The sequence below is a fragment of the Ranitomeya imitator genome, chromosome 5 (genome assembly GCF_032444005.1).
Source record: "Ranitomeya imitator isolate aRanImi1 chromosome 5, aRanImi1.pri, whole genome shotgun sequence".
Lineage (NCBI taxonomy): Eukaryota > Metazoa > Chordata > Amphibia > Anura > Dendrobatidae > Ranitomeya > Ranitomeya imitator.
Window position 1 is genome coordinate 288,328,909 of NC_091286.1, and position 22,231 is coordinate 288,351,139.

At 44.2% G+C, this 22,231-nt stretch overlaps 1 long non-coding RNA gene across 1 annotated transcript in view; it reads left to right on the top strand.

Annotated features, from left to right (window-relative positions):
- The window catches only part of LOC138680677 (uncharacterized), a 55,350-nt gene that overhangs the window by 32,470 nt on the left and 649 nt on the right, over window positions 1-22,231 (top strand). The window lies entirely within an intron of this gene.

Consider the following 22,231-nt stretch of genomic DNA (forward strand, 5'->3'; position numbering starts at 1 on the left):
GTGGGTTGCTTTTGCCTTTGCCGGTCCCTGAGAGGCCCTGGACGCATATTTCCATGGATTTTATTTCGGATCTTCCTGTTTCCCAGAGGATGTCTGTTATCTGGATTGTTTGTGACCGGTTCTCTAAAATGGTCCATCTGGTACCTTTGCCTAAGTTGCCTTCCTCCTCAGATTTGGTTCCATTTTTTTCTCAGCATGTGGTTCGTTTGCATGGCATTCCGGAGAATATTGTGTCTGACAGAGGTTCTCAGTTTGTCTCTAGGTTTTGGCGGGCCTTTTGTGCTAGGATGGGCATTGATTTGTCTTATTCTTTGGCGTTTCATCCTCAGACTAATGGCCAAACTGAGCGAACTAATCAGACCTTGGAGACCTATTTGAGATGCTTTGTGTCTGCTGATCAGGATGATTGGGTGGCTTTCTTGCCGTTGGCCGAGTTTGCCCTTAATAATCGGGCTAGTTCGGCTACTTTGGTTTCACCTTTCTTTTGTAATTTTGGTTTTCATCCTCGTTTTTCTTCGGGGCAGGTTGAGCCTTCTGATTGTCCTGGTGTGGATTCTGTGGTGGACAGGCTGCAGCAGATTTGGATTCATGTGGTGGACAATTTGATGTTGTCTCAGGAAAGGGCTCAACGTTTTGCTAACCGCCATCGGTGTGTTGGTCCCCGGCTTCGTGTGGGGGATTTGGTTTGGTTGTCTTCTCGTCATGTTCCTATGAAGGTTTCTTCCCCTAAGTTTAAGCCTCGGTTTATTGGTCCTTATAAGATTTCTGAAATTATCAATCCGGTGTCTTTTCGTTTGGCTCTTCCAGCCTCTTTTGCCATTCATAATGTTTTCCATAGATCTTTGTTGCGGAGATATGTGGTGCCCATTGTTCCCTCGGTTGATCCTCCTGCCCCTGTGTTGGTTGAGGGAGAGTTGGAATATGAGGTTGAGAAAATTTTGGATTCTCGTTTTTCGAGGCGGAGGCTTCAGTATCTTGTCAAGTGGAAGGGCTATGGCCAGGAGGATAATTCTTGGGTTGTTGCCTCCGATGTCCATGCCGCCGATTTGGTTCCTGCTTTTCACTTGGCTCGTCCTGATCGGCCTGGGGGCTCTGGTGAGGGTTCGGTGACCCCTCCTCAAGGGGGGGGTACTGTTCTGAATTCCGCTCTTGGGCTCCCTCCGGTGGTTGTAAATGGCACTTTTGTGAGTTCTGCTCTTGGGCTCCCTCCGGTGGTTTTAAGTGGTATGGCTCTTTCCATCTCCTGTTGCCTCCAGCTCAAAAATATCTCCAGGATCCGTCCTTCCCTCAACCCCCAATCTACTAAAATGCTTGTGCACGCCCTCATCATTTCCCGCCTTGACTACTGCAACATCCTTTTCTGTGGCCTCCCTGCTAAGACCCTTGCACCTCTCCAGTCCATCCTTAACTCTGCTGCCTGACTAATCCATCTCTCTCCTCGCTACTCCTCCGCTTCCCCCCTCTGCAAATCTCTTCACTGGCTCCCATTCCCTCAGCGTATCCAGTTCAAATTGCTAATACTGACCTACAAAGCCATCCACAACCTGTCTCCTCCATATATCTCTGAACTAATCTCTCGATATCTTCCCTCACGTAATCTCCGGTCCTCCCAAGACCTCCTTCTCTCCTCCACACTTATTCGCTCCTCATCCAATCGCCTCCAAGACTTCTCCCGAATATCCCCCATCCTCTGGAACTCTCTGCCCCAACATGTCCGACAATCAACCACAGTCGGATCCTTCAGACGGAACCTGAAAACTCATCTCTTCAGGAAAGCCTACAGCCTGCACTGACACCACTGCTGCCTCATCACTATCGAAGCTACCGCCTCACCAACACCGGAGCTACCGCCTCACCAACACTGGAGCTACCGCCTCACCAACACCGGAGCTCCTGCAACCCTCAACCTACTGTCTCCTTCCCCATAATCCTGTAGAATGTAAGCCCGCAAGGGCAGGGTCCTCGCCCCTCTGTATCAGTCCATCATTGTTAGTTTGTTTACTGTATGTGATATTTGTAACTTGTATGTAACCCCTTCTCATGTACAGCACCATGGAATCAATGGTGCTATATAAATAAATAATAATATAAATAATAATAATAGTATGGCTGCTCCTTGGATTTAGCAGTCTGCAGCTGCTTCCACTGATTGTCTTTCTGCTCGGCTATTTATGCCTGGCTCTTCCCTTCAGCCAGTGCCACTTGTCAATGGTTCCTGGTTGGATTCACATTTCCCTGTTATCCTGACCAGTTCAGCAAAGTTAAGTCTTTGCTTGCTCTTTTCTGTCCACAGGTTGTGGACTTATTCGTTCTGTGCTTTCTATGTTTTGTCCAGCTTGTCAGTATGGATTAATTCAGTTATGCTGGAAGCTCTGGGAAGCAGATTTACCCTCCACACCTTTAGTCAAGTGTGGAGATTTTTGTAAACTCTGTGTGGATTTTTTGTAGTTTTTAATACTGACTGCACAGTATTCTATCCTGTCCTATCTATCTAGCTAGACTGGCCTCCTGTGCTACATCCTGGTTTCATTCTGTGTATGTCTTTTCCCTCTCCACTCACAGTCATTACTTGTGGGGGGCTATCTATCCTTTGGGGATTTTCTCTGAGGCAAGATAGTTTACCTGTTTCTATCTTTAGGGGTAGTTAGTTCTCAGGCTGTGACGAGGTGCCTAGGGAGTGACAGGAGCATCCCACGGCTACTTCTAGTGTTGTGTTGAGCTTAGGGACTGCGTTCAGTACAGGTACCACCTCCCTCAGAGCTCGTCCCATGTTGCTCCTAAACCACCAGTTCATAACAGTGACCCATTTCTTGCGAATAGACCCACCGATGATCCTAGATTAATCTCAAGCGATGACCTATAGATAGGGGAAAGGAGGTCCCTAAAAGATCTAATGACTGGGTATAAAAACAGGTCACCTCCTAATAGAAAATACAGAGAAGGCTGCAGAAACAGAAAACAGAAACTAAGGATAGCAGAACCGGGAGTCCCAGAACTGCACAATATCAAACACAGAAAGCTATCAAAGCACCTAGCTAGAACTCTAGCAGATTAATACTGTTGTCCAGCAAGGACTGGGAGGCAGGTGCTGGGTACTAAAGGGTGATACAATCACCTGACCTAAGAAACCCAGCACCAGGGGGAAAAGACCAGCAGCCAGAAAACCACAACAAGATGGCGGATGGTCAAAAGCAAAACAGATTCTAACAGAGAACTTGTTGCAATAGAAAGCGCATGGCTTGAGATTGGTCAGAGTGGTAAGTCCCTGGAACAACACCGCCCCTACCCCCACTTTCAAAGCGTCCACCTCTACAATAAAAGGCCTGTATGGTCTGGCTGCACCAGGATCGGGGCAAACACAAAGCATTTTTTCATTACTAAAAAAGGAGTCCTTGGCGGACGCAGACCAATTTTTTACATCCGCACCCTTAAGATTGGTGAATGGCTTATCCACCTGTGAAAAACCCCTAATGAATTTACGATAATAGTTCGCAAATCCTGAGAAGCGCTGTGGAGACCATAAGGTCCCAGGGGTGAACCCAGTCAGCAATAGCCTGCACCTTCTTGGGAAACATGCAAAATCCCTCACAGGACACAATTAAACCCAAAAAAGACAATTCCTGTACAAAAAATGAACATTTCTCCAATTTGACGGACAATTAATTTTCCCTGAGTCTTGAGGGTGACCAAGCCCAGCTCCATGGCCTCAGATGTAGGACCTGTTCCACTTCCACCGGAGAGCAACGGGCCTATAATTGCATCACACCCCTTGTCCACAGCCTCCTGTCCATATGGACAGTCTGCGTCATAGCATCCTCCAAGAAATCTGGTTGGGGATGAAGTGCCAGAGCATCTTTCAGACATTCAGACATGCCTCTACAGAACAAGCCCCGGAGGGTGGCATCATCCTAAGAAACTTCGGCAGCCCAGCGTCTAAATTCTGAGCAAAACCACTCGGCCGAGTGCTTCCCCTGACACACACTCATCACCATGTCCTCAGCCAGCCGCACCCGATCAGGCTCATCGTAGATGTGCCCCAGAGCCTCAAAAATGCATCCACCAACATTCTCTCAGGGGCCATAGAAGGAAGAGAAAATGCCCAAGCCTGCAGTGCTCCCCTTAACAGGGACATAATGACTCCTACCCTCTGCCTTTCATTCCCAGAGGAGTGGGGTCTTAATGAATAAAAAAGCTTACACCCCTCCTTAAAGACTGTAAACTCCTTTTTATCTCAAGTAAAAGTGTCTGGCAACTTTACCAGGGATTCAGGGGAATTTCAAGTAACATCTTGAGCCCCCACCCCCTGTGTTCCTGAGGAGTGAGCCCCCTGCATAGTGTTAGGTACCTGTTGTTGGGACTGAGACAAAGCTCGTTGTTCCATGTTAAGCTTTTGGAACATCTGAGTCAGGTGTTTAACCTGCTCAGACAGGGAGCTCATTGGGTCCATAATACCCCCAACCACCAGGGGAAACAGCTGTGGTCAGTTATAATGGCAGCAGCCACGTATCTGATACCCCCTGGGGAGTAAGTCTTCCGTGGAGTACAGGCAAGTGGGGCTCATAGCGTCATAACTGCCAATGTACAGGACCTGAGGCAATTGACCAGAGGGAGGAGGGAATGGGGCGGAGCCAGCCGCTGGGTACCCTGAGATGATAGCAGGACACGGCGGAGACCGACAGGACTACAGAGAGACCAAGTGAGTTAAGGACCACCGGGTATGAAGTGGGGATAGTAGTCAGGGACAGGCCGATGTGTCAGAAACCAAGAGAGACAAACAACGGTACCGAAGGCACAGACAGAACGGGTAATCTTAAATCACGCAGGATTTAGGAACCAGACAAATCAGCAGATAAAACCACAACAGAGAAATGGACTGCATCAAAACCGAAAGATCATACAAGAACACAGACTACCTCTTGAAGCTCATCAAGAGAATGCCAAGAGTGTGCAAAGCAGTCATCAAAGCAAAAGGTGGCTACTTTGAAGAACCTAGACTATAAGACATAATTTCAGTTGTTTCACACTTTTTGTTAAAGTATATAATTCCACATGTGTTAATTCATAGTTTTGATGCCTTCAGTGTGAATGTACAATTTTCATAGTCATGAAAATACAGAACAATCTTTAAATGAGAAGGTGTGTCCAAACTTTTGCTCTGTACTGTATATATAATGCTCAGCATAAATTCATACTCCCCCTTTAAAAAGTAAGATTTTAATCAACATCTCAGAGATTACAAGTGCAATTTCCAAAATTTGGAGAACTCTGAGGCACAAGGAACATTTGTTTAACATGAAAATAAGGTTGGTAATATAAATAATATAACGTTCATGACAAAATCTTTAGTTTTACTGAAATCAGTTGATGCAAAAATGAATACACTCTACATGAAAAACTACTACATTTAATAATTTTTATGAACTCCATGATTTTTAAGAATACCACAGAGTCTTCTAGGCATGGAATGAGCAATTTGGTGACTTGTTGAAACATCTATGTTTTTACATTCTTCAAGAATGGCTTCTATTAGACATTGGATGCTGAATGGAGAGTGAAGCTCAACTTGTCTGTTCAGAATTGCCCATAAGTGTTCAATTGGGTTCAGATCAGGAAACATACTTGGCCACTGAATCACTTTCACGCTGTTCTTCTTCACAAATGCAACAGATGTTGGTTTTGGATTATTGCCATGTTTGAAAAGTGCACATCTACCAAGAGAGTGATGATAGCATCTTCTCTTTTAATATCGAGCAGTACATCTGTGAATTCATGATACCATCAATGAAATGTAGTTCCCCAACATTACCAATGCTCATGCAGCCCCACATAAGGACAATGCCACCATCATGTTTCACTGTAGGCACCACGCATTAAAAAAATGCACATCTACCAAGGGCATGAAGTCATGATGTTAGGCTCGTTCCCAGACTGTTCATCATGAGCTTGGATTGTGGACCCACCATGCCACAGACCAGACTTACTCCGGAGGGGCACGACTAAGCAGCTACCTTGGTGCAGGTACGACTTACATACAGGAATGGGTATGACCCAGTTAAGACTGGACAAAGAAGAAACCGCAGATGCGAATAAGCAGGGAACCGCAGATGCAGACAACAAGGGAACTGCAAATGCAGACAAGCAGAAAAACACAGATGCGGACAAGTATGGAACTTTCATCTCATCACTCCAAATCACCTGTTTCCAATCTTCTACTGTCCATTTTTTTTACTTTTTTTCAAACTCGAGCTGACACTTCTTATGACGATATTGAAGTTGAAAAATAAGTAAAAAACATTATTGTAGGGACAGGAGCACTGCCAAGGGTGTTAACATCTAGAGGTATTGATAACAGTCTTTTATTCATGCAGCACATTACAGAGTCCATAAGACTCCTTCATCAGGCATATTACATACAAAGTGACTACCTTGACCTTTTATAAAGGTCAGTCCTTGCTGAAGTAGAATGATTGGTGGATCAGAGATTAACAATAACTATAATAAATAACAAGGAAATGAACTCCACAATCACAAAATACGTGTTTAAATACATATAAAAAACATAAAAAAGTAAAAATGTAAAAAAGACATATAGAACATAATTATATGTAAGACAGACAACCACCAATTCTAATCCTGATTTAAGTAGTGCCCCAGAAAACCATTGAGGTAGCTGTGCCCTTGGGAAGTTTAAGGGTATGTTTCCACAGTACAGATTGCTAGTGCTTTTGATGCAGCCCCGTCCAAAGCATTGCCGGGCTTTGTACGCAGGGTGATTCCGCAAGTGTTCATTGAACACATGCGGAATCACCGCATCCTATACATAGACTGTGTAATTTATCTTGCGGAGACTTGCTGCAGTCTATAAAGATGCGCCGCATGTGCGTATACACAGGTCTGCCACCTGCGTCTTCTTCCCAGAGCCATAACTTTTTGATTTTTCTGTCAATATGGCCATGAGAGGGCTTGTTTTTTGCAGGACAAGATGTACTTTTGAATAACACCATTGGTTTTACCATATCCTGTGCTCAATAACAGGAAAACAATTCCAAGTGGGATGAAATTGTAAACAAATGCAATTCCACAAAGGTTGCTTGGATTTTTTTTTACCACGTTCACCAAATATTACCTGCCATTACGATTCTCTGTGTAATTACAAGTTCAAAGACACCAAACATATCTAGGTTTTTTTTATTTAAGTGGTGAAAAAAAATTCAAAGTTTGTTAAAAATATAAATAAAAATTGCGTCGTATTCCGAGACCTGTATCGGCTACACTTTTCGTCATATCAGGTTGGGTGAGGGCTTATTTTTTTCATGCTAAGCTGAAGTTTTTAATGATACCATTTTGGTGCAGGTACGATCTTTTGATCGCCCATTATTGCATTTTAATGCAATGTTGTGACGACCAAAAAAAGTTATTCTGGCGTTTTGACTTTTTTTCTTGTTACGCTGTATAGTGATCTGGTTAATTCTTTTTTATGTACCAAATATATGTATCTTTGCTTTTTTTTGTTTTATTTTGAATGGGGCAAAAGGAGGGTGATTAAAGCTTTTATATATAGTTTTTAATATGTTAAAAAACATTTTTTTAACTTTTTGCATGCTTCAATAATCTCCATGGGCGACTAGAATCTACCATAACCCAATTGACTCTGTTACATGCAAGCGATGATCAGATCGCTTGCATGTAGAATTACTCACTTGTTATGAGCGCCGACCATCAGGCGGGCGGCACTCATAGCAATCCAGCATTGACAACGATAGCGGTCTCCAGGGAGACCTATGGTTGTCATGCCAATCCATGGGTGACCTGCGATCACGTGACTGGGGTCACTGATGAGCGGATTTCTGGAACTATTGCCGGAATCACATGTTAATGTAGCTGTCAGAGTTTGACAGTGGTATTTAACAGATTAATAGTCGCAGGTGGATCGCGATCCACCTGCGGCTGTTAAGGGCACATGTCAGCTGACATATGCTGGAAAAGATGTGGGCTCAGCGCCGGAGCCCACATCAAAGGGGGAGACACTACACGCGCAGTACCAGTACAGCGCATTACGTGAAGGGGTTAATATTGAATTTGAGGCTTCTTCACCTTCTTTTCAGGCAACCATTCAAAACTTGTGTAATCTGTGTTGCATGGTGCTAGCATGGACCTCTGTGATCTCACTGTTACAAAGCATGCAAGCTACTTGCATTGTCATGTTCGTCGCACCAGAACTGAGAGACCTTGTGATAAGCTGACTTGTTGAAATTTTGCTTGTATGTCTACCTTTTGGCTTTTGAAAGAATTGATAGACCTTATTTCATTTTCTCCCATGGCACTCATATGATGCAGTTTGGCAATTTTTGGGGGCCGAGAGACGGCAATCGATGAGCTGGATAATGTGGTTTCTTTTTTCTTGCAAATTCTTCTTCATAGCTGTTCTTAGATTCAATCTACTGACCTTTCACTTGGGAATCAACCTAATAACACACTGAGCTACAATGTGAGAATAAGTTGTGTTTTGTAGTATACAGGAAGAAGAAAAAATTTCCACCACCAGGAGCAAAACAGTAATGATGCAGTGACATGACAGAAAACTGCATAGCTAATCATATGCTAAATAGTTGCAAGTCAAATTTGTGTATGAGATAGCCAAGATGATTGTCTATAAAATGATGGTAGTGTCATGTTCTAAGCAGTAGTGGATGATGAGATATTTTACCATTACATTGTTACCATTTTTGCTCATTAGTGTAAGTCCTGAAAAACAGTGCTCCGGTGACAATCAATTCCTAAGGGGAATTTTAATGGACCGGATTTTGGTTCTGGGGATTAGGAACAATCAAAAGAGGTTGGCTAGGAAAGGTTGTTCCCGTACATTCCAGTCTGGGCTTTGTACACATGTGGTCAAAATTGTTGGTACCCCTCGTTTAATAACAGAAAAACCCACAATGGTCACAGAAATAACTTGAATCTGACAAAAGTAATAAATAAAAAAATCTATGAAAATTAACAAACGAAAGTCAGACATTGCTTTTCAACCATGGTTCCACGGAATTAAAAAAAAAATCATGAAATAGGCCTGGACAGAAATGATGGTACCCTTAACTTAATATTTTGAGGCAATCACTGCAATCAAACTATTCCTGTAGCTGTCAATGAGACTTCTGCACATCTCGACAGGTATTTTGGCCCACTCCTCAAGAGCAAACTGCTACAGATGACTCGTGTTTGAAGGTTGCCTTTTCCTGACGGCATGTTTCAACTCTTTCCAAAGATGCTTAGCAGGATTTAGGTAAGGGCTCATAGAAGGCCACTTCAGAACAGTCCAATGTTTTCCTCTTAGCCATTCTTGTGTGTTTTTAGCAGTGTGTTTTTGGTCATTATCCTGTTCTAAGACAAATGACCTGCGACTGAGACCAAGATTTCTGACACTGGGCACCACATTTCTCTCTAGAATCCCTTGATAGTCTTGAGATTTCATTGTACCCTGCACAGATTCTAGACACCCTGTGCCAGATGCAGAAAAGCAGTCCCAGAACATAACAGAGCCTCCTCCATATTTCACAGTAGGGACAGTGTTCTTTTCTTGATATGCTTCATTTTTCCATCTGTGAACATAGAGCTGATTTGCGTTGCCAAAATGTTCCATTTTTGTCTCATCTGTCCACAGGACATTCTCCTAGAAGCTTTGTGGCTTGTCAACATGAGTTTGGAAAAAAATGGGGAGACAAAGAGCGCAATAGGGTCGATCCACATTACACAGGAGAGAATATACACCATATTTGCTCACCTGGTTAGGATGAGATAGGAGCATAAAGGTAGCGGCTGCTGCAGAGCCACAGGTCTTCAACGACCAGAGAAAGTACTGTATTCAATACATGGTGGTATTTCCTGATGAAGGGGGCATGAGACGCATTGAATAAAACTACTGTGAATCGACTACACTCTCTTGAAATTCATCCCAGAGGCAGCACGGAATTTTAACTATGAATTTCTCATTGAATACAACATGTAATTTGGAAAATTCCAGTCTGGATTTTTTATGATTTCTTTTCAGCAATGGTGTCTTCCTTGTTCGTCTCCCATGAAGTCCACTTTGACTCATACAACGACTGATGGTTCGATCTAACACTGATATTCCTTGAGCTTGAAATTCACCTGTTACCATTCGCATTATCCATCGCTTTGATTTGTCATCAATTTTCCTCCTGCGGCCACATCCAGGGAGGCTGGCTGCAGTCCCATGGATCTTAAATTTCTGTCAGGAACACCACACTGCACTTGCTCACTGAGCCAGTGCGCGTGTCCTGAACAAAACAAACTGTTCTCAAAGATACCTGTGGAGCAGAGCAGCAGCGGTGAAGATGCGTGCTTCTGACAACCAGGACCTGAAGCACGTGACCGCTGGGGGCGTGGTCTAAGCTCCAGAGAGCTAGCAGCTAAAGGAAAACTCCTAGAAGGGTAGCTACGGGACAAAGTTACCAAAGGGCATAGACAGGGACGTAAACCAAGTCAGGCCGGGGTCAAGGCATGAGATAGCACGACAGTACAAAAGGATTAGGCAGAACAAATAGTCAGGACGTAGCAAGAGATCAGTAAACCAGAACGGGCAATAGACAGTACAATAGGGACAAACTGTAACAGAGTAACAATAGCAAAGCAAGGAGGTCAGAACCGGAGAAGACAAAAGTACCAAACCGTGAGACATAGAACAGAGTGAGCGGACAGACCAGGGCATACACAAGAGACAAACAAGCAATACAGTATTCACGCAACCAGAGGGTTAGGCACACAGTCAAAACAACAATAAAGCTAACAGGGGATCCAAGTCTGGGGTGAATATAAATACCCCTCCCAGATCCAGAGGGAGGCCAGCAAAAGTTAACCCTGAGATAGCAGAACATTAACCATGTCCTATACCATGACATTTCTGAAAAATATGTGCAACTGTAGTCACAGGAACATCAAGCTGCTTGGAGATGGTCTTATAACTTTTACCTTTAACATGTTTGTCTGTAATATCTCCTGAGACAACTCTTTCCTTCACTTCTCTGGTCCATTTTGAGTGTGATACACATCATGTCACCAAACAGAACAGTGAGTAATTGTAGCCCTATATACAGGCCCACTCACTGATTCCAAGATTGTATACACCTGTGATGCTAGTTAGTGGACACATCGTGATTTAATGTGTCCCTTTGTCACATTATTTTCAGGGGTACCATCATTTCTATCCAGGCCTATTTTATGAGTTTTATTTTTTTAAATACTGTGGCAGCATAGTTGAAAAGCAAAGTCTGACTTACATTTGTTCATTTTCATTGATCTTTTATTTATTAATACTTTTGTCAGATTCAGGTTATTTACCATATATACTCGAGTATAAGCCGAGATTTTCAGCCCACTTTATTGGGCTGAAAGTAACCCTCTCAGCTTAAACTCGAGTCATACCCATGGGTCGGCAGGGGAGGGGGAGCGGCAGCTGTGTAATAATACTCACCTGCTCCTGGCGCTGTGTCCCTGCACCTCTTTTCCCCAGCACCGGCAGCTTCTTCCTGTAGTGAGCGGTCACATGGTACCACTCATTACAGTAATGAATATGGACCCCACTCCCATAAGGGTGGAGCCGCATATTCATTACTGTAATGAGCGGTACCATGTGACCGCTCACTACAGGAAGAAGCTGCCGGCGCCGGGGAACAGACGTGCAGGGACACCGCGCCAGGAGCAGGTGAGTATGACGGGGGCAGTGCGCGATATTCACCTGCTCCCCGTTCCACCATCGGCACCACTGCGTCTTCTGCTTCCTCTGAAGTGACGCTCATGTCAGAGGGCGCGAGGACGCGATTAGTGCGTACCGCCCTCTGCCTGAACGTCGGTGCAGAGGACGGGAAGACACAGCAGCGGTCGTCGGTGGAACGTGGAGCAGGTGAATATAGCAAGTGCCGGGGGCTTGAGAGGTGAGTATGTAATTTTTTAATTTTTTTAATCGCAGCAACTGCATATGGGGCAAATATCTGTATGGAGCATCTTATGGGGCCATGTGCAGCGTATATATGTGGGGCAAATATCTGTATGGAACATCTTATGTGGCCATGCGCAGCATTATATCGGGCAAATATCTGTATGGAGCATCTTAGGTGGCCATGTGCAGCATTATATGGGGCAAATATCTGTATGGGGCCATGTGCAGCGTTATATGGGGAAATTATCTGTATGGAGCATCTTATGGGGCCATGTACAGCATTATATAGGGCAAATATCTGTATGGAGCATCTTATGGGGCCATGTGCAGCATTATATGGGGCAAATATCTGTATGGTGCCATGTGCAGCATTATATGGGGCAAATATCTGTATGGAGCATCTTAAGGAGCTATGTGCAGCATTATGTGGGGCCATGTGCAGCATTATATGGGGCAAATATCTCTATGGAGCATCTTATGGGGCCATAATCAGCATTTATGCAGAATTGTATGGGCAAATGTCTGTATGGAGCATCTTATGGGGTCATAATCAACATTTGTGTAGCACTATATGGGGCATATTTTAATATGGAGCATCTTATGGAGCCCATCATAAACTGTATGGAACATTATATGGGGCGTATTTTGTATAGAGCATCTTATGGGGCCATCATGAACTGTATGGAGCATTATATTGGGCTCCTAATTCAATATGGATATTCAAAAACACTTAAACTACTGATGTCTCAATTAATTTTACTTTTATTGGTATCTATTTTTATTTTTGAAATTTACCAGTAGCTGCTGCATTTTCCACCCTAGGCTTATACTCGAGTCATTAAGTTTTCCCAGTTTTTTTTGTGGCAAAATTAGGGGGGTCGGCTTATACTCAGGTGGGCTTATACTCGAGTTTATATGGTATGTGACCATTGTAGGTTTTTCTGTCATTAAATGACTGGTGCCAACAATTTTGATCAAGTGTTTAGGTGTCACGCACGCGCCTAGACTGGTTGGCGTGTGCATACGGGGGTGTGGCCCCACTGGACCACAGACCAAACTTCCCTGGAAGGGGCGTAACTAAGTAGCTTCCTAGGTGTTCGCTGGAGCCTTTGATGGTGAGGTCAGACTTGTGCAATAGGAAGCTACCAGGTGCCACTCCAGGGTGATGTCTGGCTGTGGCTGCTGATCCCACTAAGGAACGGAGTGGGCACGGCTGGCACTCTGGCTGACAGGCGGGCATGGCTGGGACACAGGCAGGCAGACGGGTACAACAGAGACACTGGCGGGCAGGCGGACACGGCTGGCTCTCTGGTAGGCTGGAACATAGGAAGAACCGGTAGGGACCGGTCTGCAGGCAGGTATGTGAAATAGGTTGGAACCTGTTCAGACAGGAGGACTAAGTAACAAGTAGAGAAAGACCGCAAGAGCGGATGCAGAGCGAAAGCACAAGAGCTAGAACCAAGAACAGAAACGCAGGAGGCTGAGTACGAGTAGAAGGTGGAGCAAAGAGAAGAGGAGAAGGCAGAGCCAAGAGCGGAGATGCTGGAGGCGGAGCCAAGAGCGGAGACACTGGAGGCGGAGCCAAGAGCGGAGACGCTGGAGGCGGAGCCAAGAGCGGAGACGCTGGAGGCGAGCCAAGAGCGGAGACGCTGGAGGCGGAGCCAAGAGCAGAGATGCTGGAGGCGGAGCCAAGAGCGGAGATGCTGGAGGCAGAGCCAAGAGCAGAGATGCTGGAGGCGGAGCCAAGAGCGGAGACGGAGCCAAGTGCAGAAACACAGGAGGCGGAGCCAGATAGAACCGCAAAGAGCGGAGCCAGATAGAACCACAAAGAGCGGAGCCACAGAGCAAAGCCAGAGAGTGCGAAGCAAGGTCTGAGTGCAGAGCCGCAAGAAAGCGGAGTGTAAGCAGACTGAGAACACAAGGAAAGACACAGCAGGGAAGGAAGCCACAGACAAGGAAACCGAGAAAAGACAAAGTACAGACAAGGCAATGGAACAAGACACAGGGACAAAGACACAGGGACCAGGATATACTGCCTCCTGGAGGGCGGACTACAAGATCAAGGCAATAGCACAGAGAAAAGCCTCCAGAGAGGGAGTAACTCAGAGCAGGACCTGGCAAACTCAGAAGCAAGAAACAAACTGAGCTAACACATTGCACAGGCTGTGGAAGAACTGAGCAAAGAGAAGCAGAGCCACAGACAGTGGCGAACAGAGCAGAAAAGGCAAACCAAGACAGATATAAAGAGACAGTGGAATAGGACTAGACTAAGACAGAGTCAGGAACGAGACAAGACACAGAGACATAGACACAAGCCAGGGTATGTTGCCCCTCTGGGTGGCAGACATAGGCCAGGGTACGAAACCCCGCTGGGTGGCTACACAAGAGAGAGCCCAGGGTACTAAGCCCCACTGGGTGGCTACACAGGACAAGACCAGGGTACAACGCCCCCCTGGGTGGCAGAACAAGAGAGAGAGTAACCAAGACAGGACCTGGCACCTCAGCAGCTAAGAACTGACTGAAGGAGTAAGTTGCACAGGTCCAGACCACAGGGTGGAGCTGCACTATATACCTCTTGGTAATTGGTCAGGAACTGATTAGACAGATGCACCTGATTCCTATAAAAACCAGAGAGTTCAGGCGCCGGCCCCCTATACACATAGCCATGAAGCATGTACAGAGCAGAGACACAGAACATGGAGCTGGCATGAAACAGAAACCACATCATGACCTGGAGCAGTGGGTAAGATAGTGTGAGAGATGCGAGGCCATGCTGTGATGCCAGCAGAGTTGTTACAGTAGGTCCTATATAAGGCATCTGGGTTGGTTCAGGTGTGGTCTGTAGTGCTGGAGAGGAATACACTGTTAATAGTGGACAGATTGTGCCTGTGGATAAGCTGTGCCCATACTGCTGTGTGGGTGAGACTGTGCTACTTTATTGTGCCTTCCCTGAGAAAGGATTTTTTTTGCTATTAAATGTTATGACTGAAGAAGAGTTGTTTACTATAATTTTGAAAGTTTATGTTAGAAAATAAACTTTAACCTGTTTGACACAAAAACTGATGCCTGTGTGTATCTAGCAGCTATCAAAGAGCATTAGCCCCTACATAATATACACTGCTCAAAAAATAAGGGGAACACTTAAACAACAGAATATAACTCCAAGTAAATCAAACTTCTGTGAAATCAAACTGTCCACTTAGGAAGCAACACTGTTTGACAATCAATTTCACATGCTGTTGTGCAAATGGAATAGACAACAGATGGAAATTATTGACAATTATCAAGACACACTCAATAAAGGAGTGGTTCTGCAGGTGGGGACCACAGACCACATTTCAGTACCAAAGCTTTCTGGCTGATGTTTAGGTCACTTTTGAATGTTGGTTGTGCTTTCACACTCGTGGTAGCATGAGACAGACTCTACAATCAACACTAGTGGCTCAGGTAGTGCAGCTCATCCAGGATGGCACATGAATGCGAGCTGTGCAAGAAGGTTTGCTGTGTCTGTCAGCTTAGTGTCCAGAGGCTGGAGGCGCTACCAGGAGATAGGCCAGTACACCAGGAGACATGGAGGGGGCCGTAGAAGGGCAACAACCCAGCAGCAGGACCACTACCTCAACCTTTGTGCAAGGAGAAGCAGGAGGAGCACTGCTAGAGCTCTGGAAAATGACCTCAAGCAGGCCACAAATGTGCATGATGTGTACAAACAGTCAGAAACCGAGTCCATGAGGATGGTCTGAGTGCCCGACGTCCAAAGATAGGGATTGTGATCACAGCCCAACACCGTGGAAGATGATTGGCATTTGCCACAGAACACCAGGATTGGCAAATTTGCCACTGGCGCCCTGTGCTCTTCACAAATGAAGGCAGGTTCACACTGAGCACATGTGACGGACCTGAAAGGGTCTGGAGACACCGTGGAGAGTGATCTGCTGCCTGCAACATCCTTCAGCATAACCGGTTTGGCAGTGGGTCAGTAATAGTGTGGGATGGCCTTTCTTTGGAGGGCTGCACAGCCCTCCATGTGCTCTCCAGAGGTGTCCTGACAGCCATTAGGTACCGAGATGAGATCCTCAGACCCCTTGTGAGGCCATATGCATGTGCAGTTGGCCCTGGGTTCCTCCTAATGCAGGACAATGCCAGACCTCATTAGGCTGGAGTGTGTCAGCAGTTCCTGCAAGATATAGGCATTGAAGCTATGGACCGGCCCTCCCGTTCCCCAGACATGAATCCAATTGAACACATCTGGAACATCATGTCTCGCACCATCCACCAACGTCATGTTGCTCCACAGACTGTCCAGGAGTTGGCGGATGCTTTAGTCCAGGTCTGGGAGGAGATCCCTCAGGGGACCATCCGACGTCTCATAAGGAGGAGCTTGCCTAGGCATTGTTGGGAGGTCATACAGGCACATGGAGGCAACACACACAACTGAGCATTATTTCCTTGACTTGATGCATTTCCACTGAAGTTGGATCAGCCTGTAATTTGATTTTCCACTTTGATTGTGAGTATCATTCCAACTCCAGACCTCCATGGGAAATTCATTTTGATTTCCATTGATCATTTTTATGTTTTATTGTTCTCAACACATTTCACTATGTAGTGAATAAAGATTTGCAACTGAAATATTTCATTCAGTGATATCTAGGATGTGGTGTGTGTGTTTTCTCTTTTTTGAGCAGTGTATATATAGTATATATGTATACATATATATACTGTATATCTACTATATAATTGTCTAAGGGTCACTTCCATCTTTCTGTCTGTCTGTCCTTCTGTCTGTCACGGATATTCATTGGTCGCGGCCTCTGTCTGTCATGACAAGTCGCTGATTGGTCTCGCCAGCTGCCTGTCATGGCTGCCGCGACCAATCAGCGACGGCCACAGTCCAATTAGTCCCTCCACTGCAGTCAGCGCCCGGCACCCGCTCCATATTCCCCGCAGTCACTGCTCACACAGGGTTAATGCCAGCGGTAACGGACCGCCTTATGCCGCGGGTAACTCACTCCATTACGCCGCTATTAACCCTGTGTGACCAAGTTTTTACTATTGATGCTGCCTATGCAGCGTCCATAGTAAAAACATCTAATTTAAAAAATAATAAAAAAAATAAAAAAATCATTATATACTCACCTTTCGCGAAGCTCCGGTGACCGCTCCATGCAAGCGGCAGGTTCCGGTGCCATGTATGGGAGAAGGACCTGCCATAACGTCACAGTCATGTGACCGCAACGTCATCACAGGCCCTGCGCGCCTGCGCGAGAAGGATCTGCCATGACGTCATGGTCATGTGACCGAAATACAAGGGGCCCTCTGAAGGTGAGTATATGTTTATTTTTTAACCTGTGACATACAGTACGTGGCTGGGCAATATACTATGTAGCTGGGCAATATACTATTTGACTGGCCAATATACTATGTGGCTCTGTGTTGTATACTACGTGGCTCTGTGCTGTATACTACGTCGATGTGCAATATACTATGTGGCTCTGTGCTGTATACTACGTCACTGGGCAATATACTACGTCACAGGGCAATATACTACGTGACTGGGCAATATACTACGTCACTAGGCAATATACTACGTCACTGGGCAATATAATACGTAACTGGGCAATATACTATATGCCTGGGCAATTTACTACGTGCCTGGGCAATATACTACGTCACTGGGCAATATACTATGTGGCTGGGCAATATACTATGTGACTGGGCAATATACTACGTGACTGGGCAATATACTACGTCACTGGGCAATATACTACGTGGCTGAGCAATATACTACGTGGACATGCATATTCTAGAATAAACGATGCGTTAAAATCGGGCCACCATCTAGTATATACAGTGGGTACAGAAAGTACCCTCTAAATTTTTCACTCTCTGTTTCATTGCAGCCTGTTTGGTAAATTTAAAAAAATTCATTTTTTTTCATTAGTGTACACTCTGCACCCCATCTTTACTGAAAAAAAAACTGAAATGTAGTAATTTTTGCAAATGTATTAAAAAAGAAAAATTGAAATATCACATGGTCATAAGTTGTTCTGAAGCCACTCCTTTGTTATTTTAGCTGTGTGCTTAGGGTGATGGTCTTGGTGGAAGGTGAACCTTCGGCCAAGTCTGAGGTCCAGAGCACTCTGGAAGAGATTTTCATCCAGGATATCTCTGTACTTGGTTGCATTCATGTTTCCTTCAAAGGCAACCAGTCGTCCTGTCCCTGCAGCTGAAAAACACCCTCATAGCATGATGCTGCCACCACCATGTTTCACTGTTGGGAGTGTATTGGGAAGGTGATGAGCAGTGTCTTGTTTTCTCCCCACATACCGCTTAGAATTTTCACCAAAAAGGTCTATATTCGTCTCATCAGACCATAGAATGTTATTTCTCATAGTCTGGGAGTACTTCATGTGTTTTTTAGCAAACTCTATGCAGGCATTCATATGTCTTGCAATGAGGAGGGGCTTTTGTCAGACCACTCGGCCATAAAGGCCTGGCTGGTGGAGGGCTGCAGTTGACTTTGTGGAACTTTTTCCCACCTCCCTATTGCATCTCTGGAGCTCAACCACAGTGATCTTGGGGTTCTTCTTTACCTCTCTCACCAAGGCTCTTCTCCCACGATTGCTCAGTTTGGCTGGACGGCCAGGTCTAGGAAGACTTCTGGTGATCCCAAACTTCTTCCATTTAGGGATTATGGAGACCACTGTGCTCTTAGGAACCTTGAGTACTGCAGCAATTCTGTTGTAACCTTGGCCAGATCTGTGCCTTGCCACAATTTTGTCTCTGAGCTCCTTGGCCGGTTCCTTTGACCTCATGATTCTCATTTGGTCTGACATACACTGTGAGCTGTGAGCTCTTATATAGACAGGTGTGTGCCTTTCCAAATCAAGTCCTATCAGTTTAATTAAACACAGCTGGACTCAAATGAAGGAGTAGAACTATCTCAAGGAAGATCACAAGGAAATGGTCAGCAAGTGACTTAAATATGAGTGTCTGAGCAAAGGGTCTGAATTCTTACAACCATGTGAAATTTCAGTTTTTCTTTTTTATTAAATATGTGAAAATTACTACATTTCTGTTTTTTTCAGTCAAGATGGAGTGCAGAGTGTACATTAATGAGAAAAAAATCAACTTTTCTGAATTTACCAAATGGCTGCAATGAAACAAAGAGTGAAAAATTTAAAGAGGTCTGAAAACTTTTCATACCCACTGTATATAGTAAAGACAGCATATAGAATCCATAAGCTTTGTCGCCATAAAAAGAGAAGGGCCCAGATACATTTCTTGCTCAGGGGCCCTAAGTTGTCAGTGTTTGCCCCTGTGTATCTTAAAATATAACTTTAAATTATAGCTATAGGTTGATAATAAAAAACATATATTATTTTAGTTACAGTAATTTCAATTTTTTTATAATTTCTTATAGGAATGCACTGTTTATGTAAGAAATAAATAAAATGCACCCTCAATTTATATTTGAAATAAAAATATTTTACTGCTATACATCTATCCTACTTAAAACTTCAATACATGGCACACATGATTATGTACAATAGATATGCTGTATCTCCGAAAGGACTCTTTCAACTTCAAACATTTCTGGGGTATCTACAGTAAGGCAGGACAAGCTAAGGCTGTGACTTTCTAAATAAAAATAGTGAGTTTTTTTGTGCACATGTACAATAGTCTTCTCCATGGTGGAATATTAAAAATAAAAAAAATACTAGTTTGGGTTCCCAGGGGTAAATGTGCCATAATTGCTTTGTGAGGAAAACCCCTTTAAATGCTTGTGCCTAGGAGACATACACTATAAATATTATCCTTGTTGTTAGGACGTAACTAAAGATAGTATAAAATAATAATGATTTAAAGTCTAGTTGTAGTCTGCAGGGGTGGTTTCTCGGCTTCATCTGCTTAGAATGCATTGCAGACACGCTTTTCTTCCTTTTACAGTACTACACGTTCTGTATAATCTAAGAAAAAACAAATACCTTTTCCCTGTCCGTCTTGCCAACAAATGCATGGTCATAAAAGTGACGTCTTTATTCCATGATGCATGCTTCTAGTGAAGACAAAACACTTCTGCCACTGTGGCAATATGCCAAATAATGGAACACAGCACAATCATAGAATTTTTGAATGTGGTCCTTATAAAACCTTTGTGTATGAGTAGAGTGGATGAATACAGTTACGGACACAATACACAGAACTAGTGTTGAGCAATACCGTCCGATACTTGAAAGTATCGGTATCGGATAGTATCGGCCGATACCCGAAAAGTATCGGATATCGCCGATACCGATATCCGATACCAATACAAGTCAATGGGACACCAAGTATCGGAAGGTATCCTGATGGTTCCCAGGGTCTGAAGGAGAGGAAACTCTCCTTCAGGCCCTGGGATCCATATTAATGTGTAAAATAAAGAATTAAAATAAAAAATATTGATATATTCACCTCTCCGGTGGCCCCTGGACATCACCGCGGGTAACCGGCAGGCTTCTTTGTTTAAAATGAGCGCGTTTAGGACCTGAGGAATGACGTCGCAGCTTCTGATTGGTCGCGAGCCGCCCATGTGACCGCCACGCGACCAATCAGAAGCCGCGACGTCATTCCTCAGGTCCTAAATTCCTAGAATGAGGAGTTTAGTGCCTGAGAACGACGTCGCGGCTTCTGATTGGTCGCGTGGCGGTCACATGGGCGGCTCGCGACCAATCAGAAGCCGCGACGTCATTCCTCAGGTCCTAAACGCGCTCATTTTAAACAAAGAAGCCTGCCGGTTACCCGCGGTGATGTCCAGGGGCCGCCGGAGAGGTGAATATATCAATATTTTTTATTTTAATTCTTTATTTTACACCTCACTATGGATCCGATACCGATACCCGATACCACAAAAGTATCGGATCTCGGTATCGGAATTCCGATACCGCAAGTATCGGCCGATACCCGATACTTGCGGTATCGGAATGCTCAACACTACACAGAACCTATCAATCCGGCATCTGCAAATACAGAAAAACCAATCTATGGCACTTACAGTTACAGCAAGAAAATGCAAAGACTGCTGGCGAAGTTGTAGATATTTAGATGTAGTGCAGCCATAAATATGTTTTCAAAGGGAATCTGTCAGCATGTTTTTTTTTCCACTTAATCTGAGAGCAGCATGATAAAGGGATGGAAACCCTGATGCTGGGCTTCTGTTTAGTGGAGCTTTAATAAAATCACTGTTTTATCAGCAGGAGATCATCGTTAGAGGATTAGTAAACCTGCTGCAATGTAGATAAGCATATTCATGAGCTCTTTATTACCCCATAAAGAGATCATGAATATGCGTGGCTACATTCCAGCAGGTTTAATGATGATCTCCTGCTGTTAAAACAGTGTTTTTATCAAAACTACACTAGGCATTCCAGTAATTGACACCACTGGTATCAGGGTCTCTGTCTCTACATTATGCTGCTCTCAGATTACGTGGCGAAAACTTAGTGACATATTCCTTTTAACCATTGCTTTTTTTTTGCATCCTTATGCCTTCTGACAACGCACATTTCCTCTCCTGGTATCTGCTGACTGAGCAATATCTGATTTCACACTTTACAATCATAAGATCTCATATTATAAAAAGAGTAAGAGAAATAATGCAGCTGCATCTCCCTCCTCTCCCCTCATGTTGGTCTGCTAATGGTGTATCTCAAGCCTTCTGGAAGTGAATACACTATTATCGAAAAATGTCACAAGGGCCTTTGAATGTGCGCAAGCTTGCTTTCTGCTGTATATTGTTTTAAATGTTTTCAGATAGTTGTTGAACAGGTTTATAAACATGAATAGGGCTTCTAAACACTTTAAGGGTATGTGCACACGTTCAGGATTTCGTGGAAAAAAACGTATCATGTGCACAAAAATTGCAGAATGCATGCTAAATGATAGGATGCATATGTATGCGTTTTTAATGCACTTTTATAGTGAAAAAACATGAAACAAACGTGAAAAATCCCGAACATTGAACATGTCCACATAGCCTTATAGAGACTTTGGGTTGCTGGAAGGAGAGGAAGATGCTGTATATAATACATTTATGGGAAAAAAAGCATTTTTTAAAGTAAAAATACATACAAATTAAGGTAAACGATAAATGAAAATGTCTAGATCTATTTGTTATTGAATGGAGAGCCAGTAGAATAATGCTAGCTTACGCATCAATCCGCTGTGTATCATGGCTATCCTCCATCCTCCAGCTTAGATCAGCTGCTCTAATAGGACATTAAAAAGGAATTGAGC